This window comes from Dama dama, chromosome 2 (assembly GCF_033118175.1).
Source record: "Dama dama isolate Ldn47 chromosome 2, ASM3311817v1, whole genome shotgun sequence".
Lineage (NCBI taxonomy): Eukaryota > Metazoa > Chordata > Mammalia > Artiodactyla > Cervidae > Dama > Dama dama.
This window is the reverse complement of record NC_083682.1, coordinates 50,615,266-50,631,632: the sequence shown is the minus strand read 5'-3', so window position 1 is coordinate 50,631,632 and position 16,367 is coordinate 50,615,266.

The window sequence follows — 16,367 nt, the reverse complement described above, 5'->3', positions numbered from 1 at the left end:
ACACTTGTTTATTCAGCGACATAAAGACTCCTGCCTAGGTGCGAGGGACAACTCGGGATTCTCCTCGAGTCTTGGCATGGTATTGGGACGCGTCTCCACGTGATGCGGGAGACCCAGGGACCCTTTCCACGTGCCACAGGGATCCTGGGACTCCTATCCATTTTCAAGCGGAGTCAGGCATCGTCTCCTTTGGAAGCATTGATCTCCGCAGACCTCTAGAGTTTTCAAAGGATGTGAGGCCTCCAGTCGGGATGAGGCGGAGACTAGGTCTTTCTCTGTGGTCTCCACAGGGGATTCAGACATCCCTTCGTCTTGGGAGATGCAAGACGAGCCTGCATTCAATTCACTGCAGTGATATCCGGCCTTACTTCGAGTCAGAGCATCTCGGTGTCCATTCCACTTGAGGCCACAAACTCAGGATCCCTCTCACATACCTGTAGCTGTGAGAAGCCTCCTCTTGAGGTGCTTGTGGAAAGTTGGTATTCCTCTTGAGTCGAAGCCAGGGACTAAGCTCTAATCTCGAGTTGATTTGGGGTCCACGGAGCCCTTTCGTGTTGCTACAGTGACCTCACGATCCCTCTAGACTTGAGACAGTGATCTTGGGTTTTCTCTGGAGTGCCATCAAGGAAATCAAGGCTCCTTTCATGTTTGATGTGGAACACGGAATTGCTCTGCACGCAGTGCAGGGGAATTGGGCCTCATCTCGCGGCGAGGGGGAAGTCTCATTGTTTTTCTCGAGTTTCGGCCGGAACCTGGGGTATATTCTCGAGTTATGAAGGGGAGGGCCCTTCCAGACACGTGTTTTTTAAGCAACGTCAGGACTCTTGCCTAGGTGCGAGGGACACCTCAGGATTCTCCTCGTGTCTTGGCATGGCAATTGGGACGCGTCTCCACGTGAGGCGGGAGACCCAGGGTCCCTTTCCACGTGCCACAGGGATCCTGGGACTCCTTACAATTTTCAAGAGGAGTCAGGCATCGTCTCCTTTGGAAGCATTGATCTCCGCGGACCTCTCGAGTTTTCAAAGGATGTGAGGCCTCCGGTCGCGATGAGGCGGGGAACTAGGTCTTTCTCTGTGGTCTCCACAAGGGGTTCAGACATCCCTTCGTCTTGGGAGATGCAAGACGAGCCTGCATTCAATTCACTGCAGGGATATCCGGCCTTACTGCGAGACAGAGCATCTAGGTGTCCATTCCACTTTAGGCCACAAACTCAAAGTACCTCTCACATACATGTAGCTGAGACAAGCCTCCACTTGAGGTGCTTGTGGAAACTTGGTATTCCTCTTGAGTCGAAGCCAGGGACTAAGCTCTCATCTTGAGTTGATTTGGGGTCCACGGAGCCCTTTCGTGTTGCTCCAGTGACCTCAGGATCCCTCTAGACTTGAGACAGTGATCTTGGGTTTTCTCTGGAGTGCCATCAAGGAAATCAAGGCTCCTTTCACGTTTGATGTGGAACACGGAATTGCTCTGCACGCAGTGCAGGGGAATCGGGCCTCAACTCGCAGCGAGGGGGAAATCTCATGGTTTTTCTCGAGTTGCGGCCGGAAGCTGGGGTATATTATCGAGTTACGACGGGGAGGGCCCTTCCAGACACGTGTTTGTTCAGCGACGTCAGGACTCCTGCCTAGGTGCGAGGGACACCTCGGGATTCTCCTCGTGTCTTGGCATGGCAATTGGGAGGCGTCTCCACGTGAGGCGGGAGACCCAGGGTCCCTTTACACGTGCCACAGGGATCCTGGGACTCCTATCCATTTTCAAGAGGAGTCAGGCATCGTCTCCTTGGGAAGTATTGATCTCCGCGGACCTCTCGAGTTTTCAAAGAATGTGAGGCCTCCGGTAGCGTTGAGGCGGAGGACTAGGTCTATCTCTATGGTCTCCACAGGGGATTCAGACAACCCTTCGTCTTGGGAGATGCAAGACGAGCCTGCATTCAATTCACTGCAGGCATATCCGGCCTTACTTCGAGTCAGAGCATCTCGGTGTCCATTCCACTTGAGGCCACAAACTCAGGGTCCCTCTGACATACCAGTAGCTGAGAGAAGCCTCCTCTTGAGATGCTTGTGGAAAGTTGGTATTCCTCTTGAGTCGACGCCAGGGACTAAGCTCTCATCTCGAGTTGATTTGGGGTCCACGGAGAAATTTCGTGTTGCTCCAGTGACCTCAGGATCCCTCTAGACTTGAGACAGTGATCTTGGGTTTTCTCTGGAGTGCCATCAAGGAAATCAAGGTTCCGTTCACGTTTGATGTGGAACACGGAATTGCTCTGCACGCAGTGCAGGGGAATCGGGCCTCATCTCGCGGCGAGGGGTAAGTCTCATGGTTTTTCTCTAGTTGCGGCCGGAACCTGGGGTATATTCTCGAGTTACGACGGGGAGGGCCCTTCCAGACACGTGTTTGTTCAGCGACGTCAGGACTCCTGCCTAGGTGGGAGGACATCTCGGGATTCTCCTCGAGTCTTGGCATGGCAATGGGGACGCGTCTCCACCTGAGGCGGGAGACCCAGGGTCCCTTTCCACGTGCCACACGGATCCTGGGACTCCTATCCATTTTCAAGAAGAGTCAGGCATCGTCTCCTTTGGAAGCATTGATCTCCGCAAACCTCTCGAGTTTTCAAAGGATGTGAGGCCTCCGGTCGCGATGAGGCGGAGAATTAGGTCTTTCTTTGTGGTCTCCACAGGGGTTTCAGACATCCCTTCGTCTTGGGAGATGCAAGACGAGCCTGCATTCAATTCACTGCAGGGATATCCGGTCTTACTTCGAGTCAGAGCATCTCGGTGTCCATTCCACTTGAGGCCACAAACTCAGGGTCCTCTCACATACCTGTAGCTGAGAGAAGCCTCCTCTTGAGGTCCTTGTGGAAAGTTGGTATTCCTCTTGAGTCGAAGCCAGGGAATAAGCTCTCATCTTGAGTTGATTTGGGGTCCACGGAGCCCTTTCGTGTTGCTCCAGTGACCTCAGGATCCCTCTAGACTTGAGACAGTGATCTTGGGATTTCTCTGGAGTGCCATCAAGGAAATCAAGGCTCCTTTCACGTTTGATGTGGAACACGGAATTGCTCTGCACGCAGTGCAGGGGAATCGGACCTCATCTCGCGGCGAGGGGGAAGTCACATGGTTTTTCTTGAGTTCCGGCCGGAACCTGGGGTATATTATCGAGTTACGACGGGGAGGGCCCTTCCAGACACGTGTTTGTTCAGCGACGTCAGGACTCCTGCCTAGGTGCGAGGGACACCTCGGGATTCTCCTCGAGTCTTGGCATGGCAATTGGGACGCGTCTCCACCTGAGGCGGGAGACCCAGGGTCCCTTTCCACGTGCCACAGGGATCCTGGGCCTCCTATTCATTTTCAAGAGGAGTCAGGCATCGTCTCCTTTGGAAGCATTTATCTCCGCGGACCTCACGAGTTTTCAAAGGTTGTGAGGCCTCCGTTCGCGTTGAGGCGGAGGACTAGGTCTTTCTCTGTGGTCTCCACAGGGGATTCAGACAAACTTTCGTCTTGGGAGATGCAAGAGGAGCCTGCATTCAATTCATTGCAGGGATATCCGGCCTTACTTTGAGTCAGAGCATCTCGGTGTCCATTCCACTTGAGGCCACAAACTCAGGGTCCCTCTCACATACATGTAGCTGAGAGAAGCCTCCTCTTGAGGTGCTTGTGGAAAGTTGGTATTCCTCTTGAGTCGAAGCCAAGGACTAAGCTCTCAGCTCGAGTTGATTTGGGGTCCACGGAGCCCTTTCGTGTTGCTCCAGTGACCTCAGGATCCCTCTAGACTTGAGACAGTGATCTTGGGTTTTCTCTGGAGTGCCATCAAGGAAATCAAGGCTCCTTTCACGTTTGATGTGGAACACGGAATTGCTCTGCACGCAGTGCAGGGGAATCGGGCCTCATCTCGCGGCGAGGGGGAAGTCTCATGGTTTTTCTCGAGTTGCGGCCGGAACCTGGGGTATATTCTCGAGTTACGATGGGGAGGGCCCTTCCAGACACTTGTTTATTCAGCGACATAAAGACTCCTGCCTAGGTGCGAGGGACAACTCGGGATTCTCCTCGAGTCTTGGCATGGTATTGGGACGCGTCTCCACGTGATGCGGGAGACCCAGGGACCCTTTCCACGTGCCACAGGGATCCTGGGACTCCTATCCATTTTCAAGCGGAGTCAGGCATCGTCTCCTTTGGAAGCATTGATCTCCGCAGACCTCTAGAGTTTTCAAAGGATGTGAGGCCTCCAGTCGGGATGAGGCGGAGACTAGGTCTTTCTCTGTGGTCTCCACAGGGGATTCAGACATCCCTTCGTCTTGGGAGACGCAAGACGAGCCTGCATTCAATTCACTGCAGGGATATCCGGCCTTACTTCGAGTCAGAGCATCTCGGTGTCCATTCCACTTGAGGCCACAAACTCAGGGTCCCTCTCACATACCTGTAGCTGAGAGAAGCCTCCTCTTGAGGTGCTTGTGGAAAGTTGGTATTCCTCTTGAGTCGAAGCCAGGGACTAAGCTCTCATCTCGAGTTGATTTGGGGTCCACGGAGCCCTTTCTTGTTACTCCAGTGACCTCAGGATCCCTCTAGACTTGAGACAGTGATCTTGGGTGTTCTCTGGAGTGCCATCAAGGAAATCAAGGCTCCTTTCACGTTTGATGTGGAACACGGAATTGCTCTGCACGCAGTGCAGGGGAATCGGGCCTCATCTCACGGCGAGGGGGAAGTCTCATGGTTTTTCTCGAGTTGCGGCCGGAACCTGGGGTATATTCTCGAGTTACGACGGGGAGGGCCCTTCCACACACGTGTTTGTTCAGCGACGTCAGGACTCCTGCCTAGGTGCGAGGGACACCTCGGGATTCTCCTCGAGTCTTGGCATGGCCATTGGGACGCGTCTCCACGTGCAGCGGGAGACCCAGAATCCCCGTCCATGTGGAGAGGTATCCTGGGACTCCTATCCATTTTCAAGAGGAGTCAGGCATCGTCTCCTTTGGAAGCATTGATCTCCGCGGACCTCTCGAGTTTTCAAAGGATGTGAGGCCTCCGGTCGCGGTGAGGCGGAGGACTAGGTCTTTCTCTGTGGCCTCCACAGGGGATTCAGATATCCCTTCGTCTTGGGAGATGGAAGACGAGCCTGCATTCAATTCACTGCAGGGATATCCGGCCTTACTTCGAGTCAGAGCATCTCGGTGTCCATTCCACTTGAGGCCACAAACTCAGGGTCCCTCTCACATACCTGTAGCTGAGAGAAGCCTCCTCTTGAGGTGCTTGTGGAAAGTTGGTATTCCTCATGAGTCGAAGTGAGGGACTAAGCTCTTATCTCGAGTTGATTTGGGGTCCACGGAGCCCTTTCTTGTTGCTACAGTGACCTCAGGATCCCTCTAGACTTGAGACAGTGATCTTGGGTTTTCTCTGGAGTGCCATCAAGGAAATCAAGGCTCCTTTCACGTTTGATGTGGAACACCGAATTGCTCTGCACGCAATGCAGGGGAATCGTGCATCATCTCGCGGCGAGGGGGAAATCTCATGGTTTTTCTCGAGTTGCGGCCGGAAACTGGTTTATATTCTCGAGTTACGATGGGGAGGGCCCTTCCCGAAATGTATTTGTTCAGCGACGTCAGGACTCCTGCCTAGGTGCGATGGACACCTCGGGATTCTCCTCTGGTCTTGGCATGGCAATTGGGACGCGTCTCCACGTGAGGCGGGAGACCCAGGGTCCCTTTCCATGTGCCACAGGGATCCTGGGACTCCTATCCATTTTCCAGAGGAATCAGGCATCGTCTCCTTTGGAAGCATTGATCTCCGCCCACCTCTCGAGTTTTCAAAGGATGTGAGGATTCCGGTCGCGATGAGGCGGAGAACTAGGTCTTTCTCTGTGGTCTCCACAAGGGATTCAGACATCCCTTCGTCTTGGGAGATGCAAGGCGAGCCTGCATTCTATTCACTGCAGGGATATCCGGCCTTACTTTGAGTCAGAGCATCTCGGTGTCCATTCCACTTGAGGCCACAAACTCAGGGTCCCTCTCACATACCTGTAGCTGAGAGAAACCTCCTATTGAGGTGCTTGTGGAAAGTTGGTATTCCTCTTGAGTCGAAGCCAGGGACTAAGCTCTCATCTCGAGTTGATTTGGGGTCCACGGAGCCCTTTCTTGTTGCTCCAGTGACCTCAGGATCGCTCTAGACTTGAGACAGTGATCTTGGGTTTCTCTGGAGTGCCATCAAGGAAATCAAGGCTCCTATCACGTTTGATGTGGAACACGGAATTGCTCTGCACGCAGTGCAGGGGAATCGGGCCTCATCTCGCGGCGAGGGTGAAGTCTCATGGTTTTTCTCGAGTTGCGGCCGGAACCTGGGGTATATTCTGGAGTTACGACGGGGAGGGCCCTTCCAGACACGTGATTGTTCAGCGACGTCAGGACTCCTGCCTAGGTGCGAGGGACACCTCGGGATTCTCCACGAGTCTTGGCATGGAAATTGGGACGCGTCTCCACGTGAGGCGGGAGACCCAGGGTCCCCGTCCATGTGGACAGGGATCCTGGGACTCCTAACCATTTTCAAGAGGAGTCAGGCATCGTCTCCTTTGGAAGCATTGATCTCCGTGGACCTCTCGAATTTTCAAAGGATGTGAGGCCTCCGGTCACGTGAGGCGGAAGACTAGGTCTTTCTCTGTTTCCTCCACAGGGGATTCAGACATCCCTTCGTCTTGGGAGATGGAAGACGAGCCTGCATTCAATTCACTGCAGGGATATCCGGCCTTACTTCGAGTCAGAGCATCTCGGTGTCCATTCCACTTGAGGTCACAAACTCAGGGTCCCTCTCACATACCTGTAGCTGTGAGAAGCCTCCTCTTGAGGTGCTTTTGGAAAGTTGGTATTCCTCTTGAGTCGAAGCCAGGGACTAAGCTTTCATCTCGAGTTGATTTGGGGTCCACGGAGCCCTTTCATGCTGCTACAGTGGCCTCAGGATCCCTCTAGACGTGAGACAGTGACTTTGGGTTTTCGCTGGAGTGCCATCAAGGAAATCAAGGCTCCTTTCAGGCTTGATGTGGAACACTTAATTGCTTTGCATGCAGTGCAGGGAAATCGAGCCTCATCTCGCCGCGAGGGGGAAGTCTCATGGTTTTTCTCGAGTTGCGGCCGGCACCTGGGGTATATTCTCGAGTTACGACGGGGAGGGCTCTTCCAGAAACGTGTTTGTTCAGCGACGTCAGGACTCCTGCCTAGGTGCGAGGGATACCTCTGGATTCTGCTCGAGTCTTGGCATGGCAATTGGGACGCGTCTCCACGTGAGGCGGGAGACCCAGGGATCCTTTCCACATGCCACAGGGATTCTGGGACTCCTATCAATTTTCAAGCGGAGTCAGGCATCGTCTCCTTTGGAAGCATTGATCTCCGAGGACCTCTCGAGTTTTCAAAGGATGTGAGGCCTCCGGTCGCGATGAGGCGGGGAACTAGGTCTTTCTCTGTGGTCTCCACAGGGGATTCAGACATCCCTTCGTCTTGGGAGATGCAAGACGAGCCTGCATTCAATTCACTGCAGGGATATCCGGCCTTACATCGAGTCAGAGCATTTCGGTGTCCATTCCACTTGAGGCCACAAACTCAGGGTCCCTCTCACATACCTGTTGCTGAGAGAAGCCTCCTCTTGAGGTGCTTATGGAAAGTTGGTATTCCTCTTGAGTCGAAGCCAGGGACTATGCTCTCATCTTGAGTTGATTGGGTTCCACGGAGGCTTTTCGTGTTGCTCCAGTGACCTCAGGATCCCTCTAGACTTGAGACAGTGATCTTGGGTTTTCTCTGAAGTGCCATCAAGGAAATCAAGGCTCCTTTCACGTTTGATGTGGAACACGGAATTGCTCTGCACGCAGTGCAGGGGAATCGGGCCTCATCTGTCGGCGAGGGGGAAGTCTCATGGTTTTTCTCGAGTTGCGGCCGGAACCTGGGGTATATTCTCGAGTTACGACGGGGAGGGCCTTCCAGACACGTGTTTGTTCAGCGACGTCAGGACTCGGGCCTAGGTGCGACGGATACCTCGGGATTCTCCATGAGTCTTGGCATGGCAATTGGGACGCGTCTCCACGTGATGCGGGAGACCCAGGGTCCCTTTCCACGTGCCACAGAGATCCTTGGACTCCTATCCATTTTCAAGAGGAGTCAGGCATCGTCTCCTTTGGAAGCATTGATCTCCGCGGACCTCTCGAGTTTTCAAAGGATGTGAGGCCTCCGGTCGCGATGAGGCGGAGGACTAGGTCTTTCTCTGTGGCCACCACAGGGGATTCAGACATCCCTTCGTCTTGGGAGATGGAAGACGAGCCTGCATTCAATTCACTGCAGGGATATCCGGCCTTACTTCGAGTCAGAGCATCTCGGTGTCCATTCCACTTGAGGCCACAAACTCAGGGTCCCTCTCACATACCTGTAGCTGAGAGAAGCCTCCTCTTGAGGTGCTTGTGGAAAGTTGGTATTCCTCTTGAGTCGAAGCCAGGGACTAAACTCTCATCTCGAGTTGATTTGGGGTACTCGGAGGCCTTTCGTGTTGCTCCAGTGACATTAGGATCCCTCTAGACTTGAGACAGTGATCTTGGGTTTCTCTGGAGTGCCATCAAGGAAATCAAGGCTCCTTTCACGTTAGATGTGGAACACAGAATTGCTCTGCACGCAGTGCAGGGGAATCGGGCCTCATCTGGCGGCGAGGGGGAAGTCTCATGGCTTTTCTCGAGTTGCGGCCGGAACCTGGGGTATATTCTCGAGTTACAACGGGGAGGGCCCTTCCAGACACGTGTTTGTTCAGCGACGTCAGGACTCCTGCCTAGGTGCGAGGGACACTTCGGGATTCTCTTCGAGTCTTGTCATGGCAATTGGGACGCGTCCCCACGTGAGGCGGGAGACCCAGGGTCCCTTTGCACGTGCCACAGGGATTCTGGGACTCCTATCCATTTTCAAGAAGAGTCAGGCATCGACTCCTTTGGAAGCATTGATCTCCGCAGACCTCTCGAGTTTTCAAAGGATGTGAGGCCTCCGGTCGCGATGAGGCGGAGAACTCGGTCTTTCTCTGTGGTCTCCACAGGGGATTCAGACATCCCTTCGTCTTGGGAGATGGAAGACGAGCCTGCATTCAATTCACTGCACGGATATCCAGCCTTAGTTCAAGTCAAAGCATCTCAGTGTCCATTCCACTTGAGGCCACAAACTCAGGGTCCCTCTCACATACCTGTAGCTGAGAGAAGCCTCCTCTTGAGGTGCTTGTGGAAAGTTGGTATTCCTCATGAGTCGAAGTGAGGGACTAAGCTCTTATCTCGAGTTGATTTCGGGTCCACGGAGCCCTTTCTTGTTGCTCCAGTGACCTCAGGATCGCTCTAGACTTGAGACAGTGATCTTGGGTTTCTCTGGAGTGCCATCAAGGAAATCAAGGCTCCTATCACGTTTGATGTGGAACACGGAATTGCTCTGCATGCAGTGCAGGGGAATCGGGCCTCATCTCGCGGCGAGGGGGAAGTCTCATGGTTTTTCTCGAGTTGCGGCCGGAACCTGGGGTATATTCTGGAGTTACGACGGGGAGGGCCCTTCCAGACACGTGATTGTTCAGCGACGTCAGGACTCCTGCCTAGGTGCGAGGGACACCTCGGGATTCTCCACGAGTCTTGGCATGGAAATTGGGACGCGTCTCCACGTGAGGTGGGAGACCCAGGGTCCCCGTCCATGTGGACAGGGATCCTGGGACTCCTAACCATTTTCAAGAGGAGTCAGGCATCGTCTCCTTTGGAAGCATTGATCTCCGTGGACCTTTCGAGTTTTCAAAGGATGTGAGGCCTCCGGTCACGTGAGGCGGAAGACTAGGTCTTTCTCTGTTTCCTCCACAGGGGATTCAGACATCCCTTCGTCTTGGGAGATGGAAGACGAGCCTGCATTCAATTCACTGCAGGGATATCCGGGCTTACTTCGAGTCAGAGCATCTCGGTGTCCATTCCACTTGAGGCCACAAACTCAGGGTCCCTCTCACATACCTGTAGCTGTGAGAATCCTCCTCTTGAGGTGCTTTTGGAAAGTTGGTATTCCTCTTGAGTCGAAGCCAGGGACTAAGCTTTCATCTCGAGTTGATTTGGGGTCCACGGAGCCCTTTCTTCTTGCTCCAGTGACCTCAGGATCCCTCTAGACTTGAGACAGTAATCTTGGGTTTTCTCTGGAGTGCCATCAAGGAAATCAAGGCTCCTTTCACGTTTGATGTGGAACACGGAATTGCTCTGCACGCAGTGCAGGGGAATCGGGCCTCATCTCGCGGCGAGTGGGAAGTCTCATGGTTTTTCTCGAGTTGCGGCCCGAACCTGGGGTATATTCTCGAGTTACGACGGGGAGGGCCCTTCCAGACACGTGTTTGTTCAGCGACGTCAGGACTCCTGCCTAGGTGCGAGGGACACCTCTGGATTCTGCTCGAGTCTTGGCATGGCAATTGGGACGCGTCTCCACGTGAGGCGGGAGACCCAGGGTCCCTTTCCACGTGCCACAGGGATCCTGGGACTCCTATCAATTTTCAAGCGGAGTCAGGCATCGCCTCCTTTGGAAGCATTGATCTCCGTGGACCTCTAGAGTTTTCAAAGGATGTGAGACCTCCACTCGCGATGAGGCGGAGACTAGGTTTTTCTCTGTGGTCTCCACAGGGGATTCAGACATCCCTTCGTCTTGGGAGACGCAAGACGAGCCTGCATTCAATTCACTTCAGGGATATCCGGTCTTATTTCGAGTCAGAGCATCTTGGTGTCCATTCCATTTGAGGCCACAAACTCAGGGTCCCTGTCACATACCTGTTGCTGAGAGAAGCCTCCTCTTGAGGTGCTTGTGGAAAGTTGGTATTCCTCTTGAGGCGAAGCCAGGGACTAAGCTCTCATCTCGAGTTGATTTGTGGTGTACGGAGCCCTTTCCTGTTACTCCAGTGACCTCAGGATCCCTCTAGACTTGAGACAGTGATATTGGGTTTTCTCTGGAGTGCCATCAAGGAAGTCAAGGTTCCATTCACGTTTGATGTGGAACACGGAATTGCTCTGCACGCAGTGCAGGGGAATCGGGCCTCATCTCACGGCGAGGGGGAAGTCTCATGGTTTCTCTCGAGTTGCGGCCAGAACCTGGGGTATATTCTCGAAATACGACGGGGAGGGCCCTTCCAGACACGTGTTTGTTCAGGGACGTCAGGACTCCTGCCTAGGTGCGAGGGAGATGTCGGGATTCTCCTCTTCTATTGGCATGGCCATTGGGACGCGTCTCCACGTGAGGCGGGAGACCCAGGGTCCCTTTCAAGTGCCACAGGGATCCTGGGACTCCTATCCATTTTCAAGAGGACTCAGGCATCGTCTCCTTTGGAAGCATTGATTTCCGCAGACCTCTCGAGTTTTCAAAGGACGTGAGGCCTCCGGTCGCGATGAGGTGGAGAACTAGGTCTTTCTCTATGGTCTCCACAGGGGATTCAGACATCCCTTCGTCGTGGGAGATGCAAGAAGAGCCTGGTTTCAATTCACTGCAGGGATATCCGGCCTTCCTTCGAGTCAGAGCATCTCAGTGTCCATTCCACTTGAGGCCACAAACTCAGGGTCCCTCTCACATACCTGTAGCTGAGAGAAGCCTCCTCTTGAGGTGCTTGTGGAAAGTGGGTATTCCTCTTGAGTCGAAGCCAGGGAGGAATCTCTCATCTCGAGTTGATTTGGGGTCCACGGAGCCCTTTCGTGTTGCTACAGTGACCTCAGGATCCCTCTAGACTTGAGACAGTGTTCTTGGGTGTTCTCTGGAGTGCCATCAAGGAAATCCAGGCTCCTTTCATGTTTGATGTGGAACACGGAATTGCTCTGCAAGCAGTGCAGGGGAATCGGGCCTCATCTCCCGGCGAGGGGGAATTCTCATGGTTTTTCTCGAGTTGCGGGCGGAACCTGGGGTATATTCTCGAGTTACGACGGGGAGGGCCCTTCAAGACACGTGTTTGTTCAGCGATGTCAGGACTCCTGCCTAGATGCGAGGGACACCTCGGGATTCTCCTCGAGTCTTGGCATGGCCATTGGGACGCGTCTCCACGTGAGGCGGGAGACCCAGGGTCCCTTTCCATGTGCCACAGGGATCCTGGGACTCCTATCCATTTTCAAGAGGAGTCAGGCATCGTCTCCTTTGAAGCCATTGATCTCCGCGGACCTCTCGAATTTTCAAAGGATGTGAGGCCTCCCGTCGCGATGAGGCAGAGAACTAGGTCTTTCTCTGTGGTCTCCACAGGGGATTCAGACATCCCTTCGTCGTGGGAGATGCAAGACGAGCCTGCATTCAATTCATTGCAGGGATATCCGGCCCTCCTTCGAGTCAGAGCATCTCGGTGTCCATTCCACTTGAGGCCACAAACTCAGGGTCCCTCTCACATACCTGTAGCTGAGAGAAGCCTCCTCTTGAGGTGCTTGTGGAAAGTGGGTATTCCTCTTGAGTCGAAGCTAGGGAAGAAGCTCTCTTCTCGAGTTGATTTGGGGTTCGCGAAGCCCTTTCGTGTTGCTACAGTGACCTCAGGATCCCTCTAGATTGAAACAGTGATCTTGGGTGTTCTCTGGAGTGCCATTAAGGAAATCAAGGCTCCTTTCATGTTTGATGTGGAACACGGAATTGCTCTGCACGCAGTGCAGGGGAATCGGGCCTCATCTCGCGGCGAGGGGGAAGTCTCATGGTTTCTCTCGAGTTGCGGCCGGAACCAGGGGTATATTCTCGAGTTACGTCGAGGAGGGCCCTTCCAGACACGTGTTTGTTCAGCGACGTCAGGACTCCGGCCTAGGTGTGAGGGACACCTCGGGATTCTCCTCGAGTCTTGGCATGGCCATTGGGACGCGTCTCCACGTGAGGCGGGAGACCCAGGGTCCCTTTCCACGTGCCACAGGGATCCTGGGACTCCTATCCATTTTAAAGAGGAGTCAGGCATTGTCTCCTTTGGAAGCATTGATCTCCGCGGACCTCTCGAGTTTTCAAAGGACGTTAGGCCTCCGGTCGCGAGGAAGTGGAGAACTAGGTCTTTCTCTGTGGTCTCCACAGGGGATTCAGACATCTTTCGTCATGGGAGATGCAAGACGAGCCTGCATTCAATTCACTGCAGGGATATCCGGCCTTCCTTCGAGTCAGAGCATCTCGGTGTCCATTCCACTTGAGGCCACAAACTCAGGGTCCCTCTCACATACCTGTAGCTGAGAGTAGCCTCCTCCTGAGGTGCTTGTGGAAAGTGGGTATTCCTCTTGAGTCGAAGCCAGGGACGAAGCTCTCATCTCGAGTTGATTTGCGGTCCATGGAGCCCTTTCTTGTTGCTACAGTGACCTCAGGATCCCTCTAGACTTGAGACAGTGATCTTGGGTGTTCTCTGGAGTGCCATCAAGGAAATCAAGGCTCCTTTCATGTTTGATGTGGAACACGGAATTGCTCTGCACGCAGTGCAGGGGAATCGGGCCTCATCTCGCGGCGAGGGGGAAGTCTCATGGTTTCTCTCGAGTTGCGGCCGGAACCTGGGGTATATTCTCGAGTTACGACGGGGAGGGCCCTTCCAGACACGTGTTTGTTCAGCGATGTCAGGACTCCTGCCTAGGTGCGAGGGACACCTCGGGATTTTCCTCGAGTCTTGGCATGGCCATTGGGACACGTCTCCACGTGAGGCGGGAGACCCAGGGTCCCTTTCCACGTGCCACAGGGATCCTGGGACTCCTATCCATTTTAAAGAGGAGTCAGGCATCGTCTCCTTTGGAAGCATTGATCTCCGCGGACCTCTCGAGGTTTCAAAAGACGTGAGGCCTCCGGTCGCGATGAGGCAGAGAACTAGGTCTTTCTCTGTGGTCTCCACAGGGGATTCAGACATCCCTTCGTCGTGGGAGATGCAAGACGAACATGCATTCATTCACTGCAGGGATATCCGGCCTTCCTTCGAGTCAGAGCATCTCGGTGTCCATTCCACTTGAGGCCACAAACTCAGGGTCCCTCTCACATACCTGTAGCTGAGAGTAGCCTCCTCTTGAGGTGCTTGTGGAAAGTGGGTATTCCTCTTGAGTCGAAGCCAGGGACGAAGCTCTCATCTCGAGTTGATTTGGGGTCCATGGAGCCCTTTCGTGTTGCTACAGTGACTTCAGGATCCCTCTAGACTTGAGACAGTGATCTTGGATGTTCTCTTGAGTGCCATGAAGGAAATCAAGGCTCCTTTCATGTTTGATGTGAAACACGGAATTGCTCTGCACGCAGTGCAGGGGAATCGGGCCTCATCTCGCCGCGAGGGGGAAGTCTCATGGTTTTTCTCGAGTTGCGGCCGGAACCTGGGGTATATTCTCGAGTTACGACGGGGAGGGCCCTTCCAGACACGTGTTTGTTCAGCGATGTCAGACTCCTGCCTAGGTGCGAGGGACACCTCGGGATTTTCCTCGAGTCTTGGCATGGCCATTGGGACGCGTCTCCACGTGAGGCGGGAGACCCAGGGTCCCTTTCCACGGGCCACAGGGATCCTGGGACTCCTATCCATTTTCAAGAGGAGTCAGGCATCGTCTCCTTTGAAGCCAATGATCTCCGCGGACCTCTCGAATTTTCAAAGGATATGAGGCCTCCCGTTGGGTTGAGGCAGAGAACTAGGTCTTTCTCTGTGGTCTCCACAGGGGATTCAGACATCCCTTCGTCGTGGGAGATGCAAGACGAGCCTGCATTCCATTCACTGCAGGGATATCCGGCCTTCCTTCGAGTCAGAGCATCTCGGTGTCCATTCCACTTGAGGTCACAAACTCAGGGTCCCTCTCACATACCTGTAGCTGAGAGAAGCTTCCTCTTGAGGTGCTTGTGGAAAGTGGGTATTCCTCTTGAGTCGAAGCTAGGGAAGAAGCTCTCATCTCGAGTTGATTTGGGGTTCACGAAGCACTTTCGTGTTGCTACAGTGACCTCAGGATCCCTCTAGATTGAGACAGTGATCTTGGGTGTTCTCTGGAGTGCCATTAAGGAAATCAAGGCTCCTTTCATGTTTGATTGGAACACAGAATTGCTCTGCACGCAGTGCAGGGGAATCGGGCCTCATCTCGCGGCGAGGGGGAAGTCTCATGGTTTTTCTCGAGTTGCGGCCGGAACCAGGGGTATATTCTCGAGTTACGACGAGGAGGGCCCTTCCAGACACGTGTTTGTTCAGCGACGTCAGGACTCTGGCCTAGGTGCGAGGGACACCTCGGCATTCTCCTCGAGTCTTGGCATGGCCATTGGGACGCGTCTCCACGTGAGCCGGGAGACCCAGGGTCCCTTTCCACGTGCCACAGGGATCCTGGGACTCCTATCCTTTTTCAAGAGGAGTCAGGCATCGGCTCCTTTGGAAGCATTGATTTCCGCGGACCTCTTGAGTTTTCAAAGGACGTGAGGCCTCCGGTCGCGATGAGGCGGAGAACTAGGTCTTTCTCTGTGGTCTCCACAGGGGATTCAGACATCCCTTCGTCGTGGGAGATGCAAGACGAGCCTGCATTCAATTCACCTCACGGATATCCGGCCTTCCTTCGAGTCAGAGCATCTCGGTGTCCATTCCACTTGAGGCCACAAACTCAGGGTCCCTCTCACATACCTGTAGCTGAGAGAAGCCTCCTCTTGAGGTGCTTGTGGAAAGTGGGTATTCCTCTTGAGTCGAAGCCAGGGTCGTGGCTCTCATCTCGAGTTGATTTGGGGTTCACGGAGCCCTTTCGTGTTGCTCCAGTGACCTCAGGATCCCTCTAGACTTGAGACAGTGATCTTGGGTTTTCTCTGGAGTGCCATCAAGGAAGTCAAAGATCCTTTCACGTTTGATGTGGAACACGGAATTGCTCTGCACGCAGTGCAGGGGAATCGGGCCTCATCTCGCGGCGAGGGGGAAGTCTCATTGTTTTTCTCGAGTTTCGGCCGGAACCTGGGGTATATTCTCGTGTTATGACGGGGAGGGCCCATCCAGACACGTGTTTGTTCAACGACGTCAGAACTCCTGTCTAGGTGCGAGGGACACCTCGGGATTCTCCACGAGTCTTGGCATGGCAATTGGGACGCGTCTCCACGTGAGGCGGGAGACCCAGGGTCCCTTTCCACGTGCCACAGGGATCCTGGGACTCCTATCCATTTTCAAGAGGAGTCAGGCATCGTCTCCTTTGGAAGCATTGATCTCCGCGGACCTCTCGAGTTTTCAAATGATGTGAGGACTCCGGTCGCGATGAGGCGGAGAACTAGGTCTTTCTCTGTGGCCTCCACAGGGAATTCAGACATCCCTTCGTCTTGGGAGATGCAAGACGAGCCTGCATTGAATTCACTGCAGGGATATCCGGCCTTACTTCGAGTCAGAGCATCTCGGTGTCCATTCCACTTGAGGAAACAAACTCAGGGGCCCTCTCACATAACTGTAGCTGAGAGAAGCCTCCTCTTGAGGTGCTTG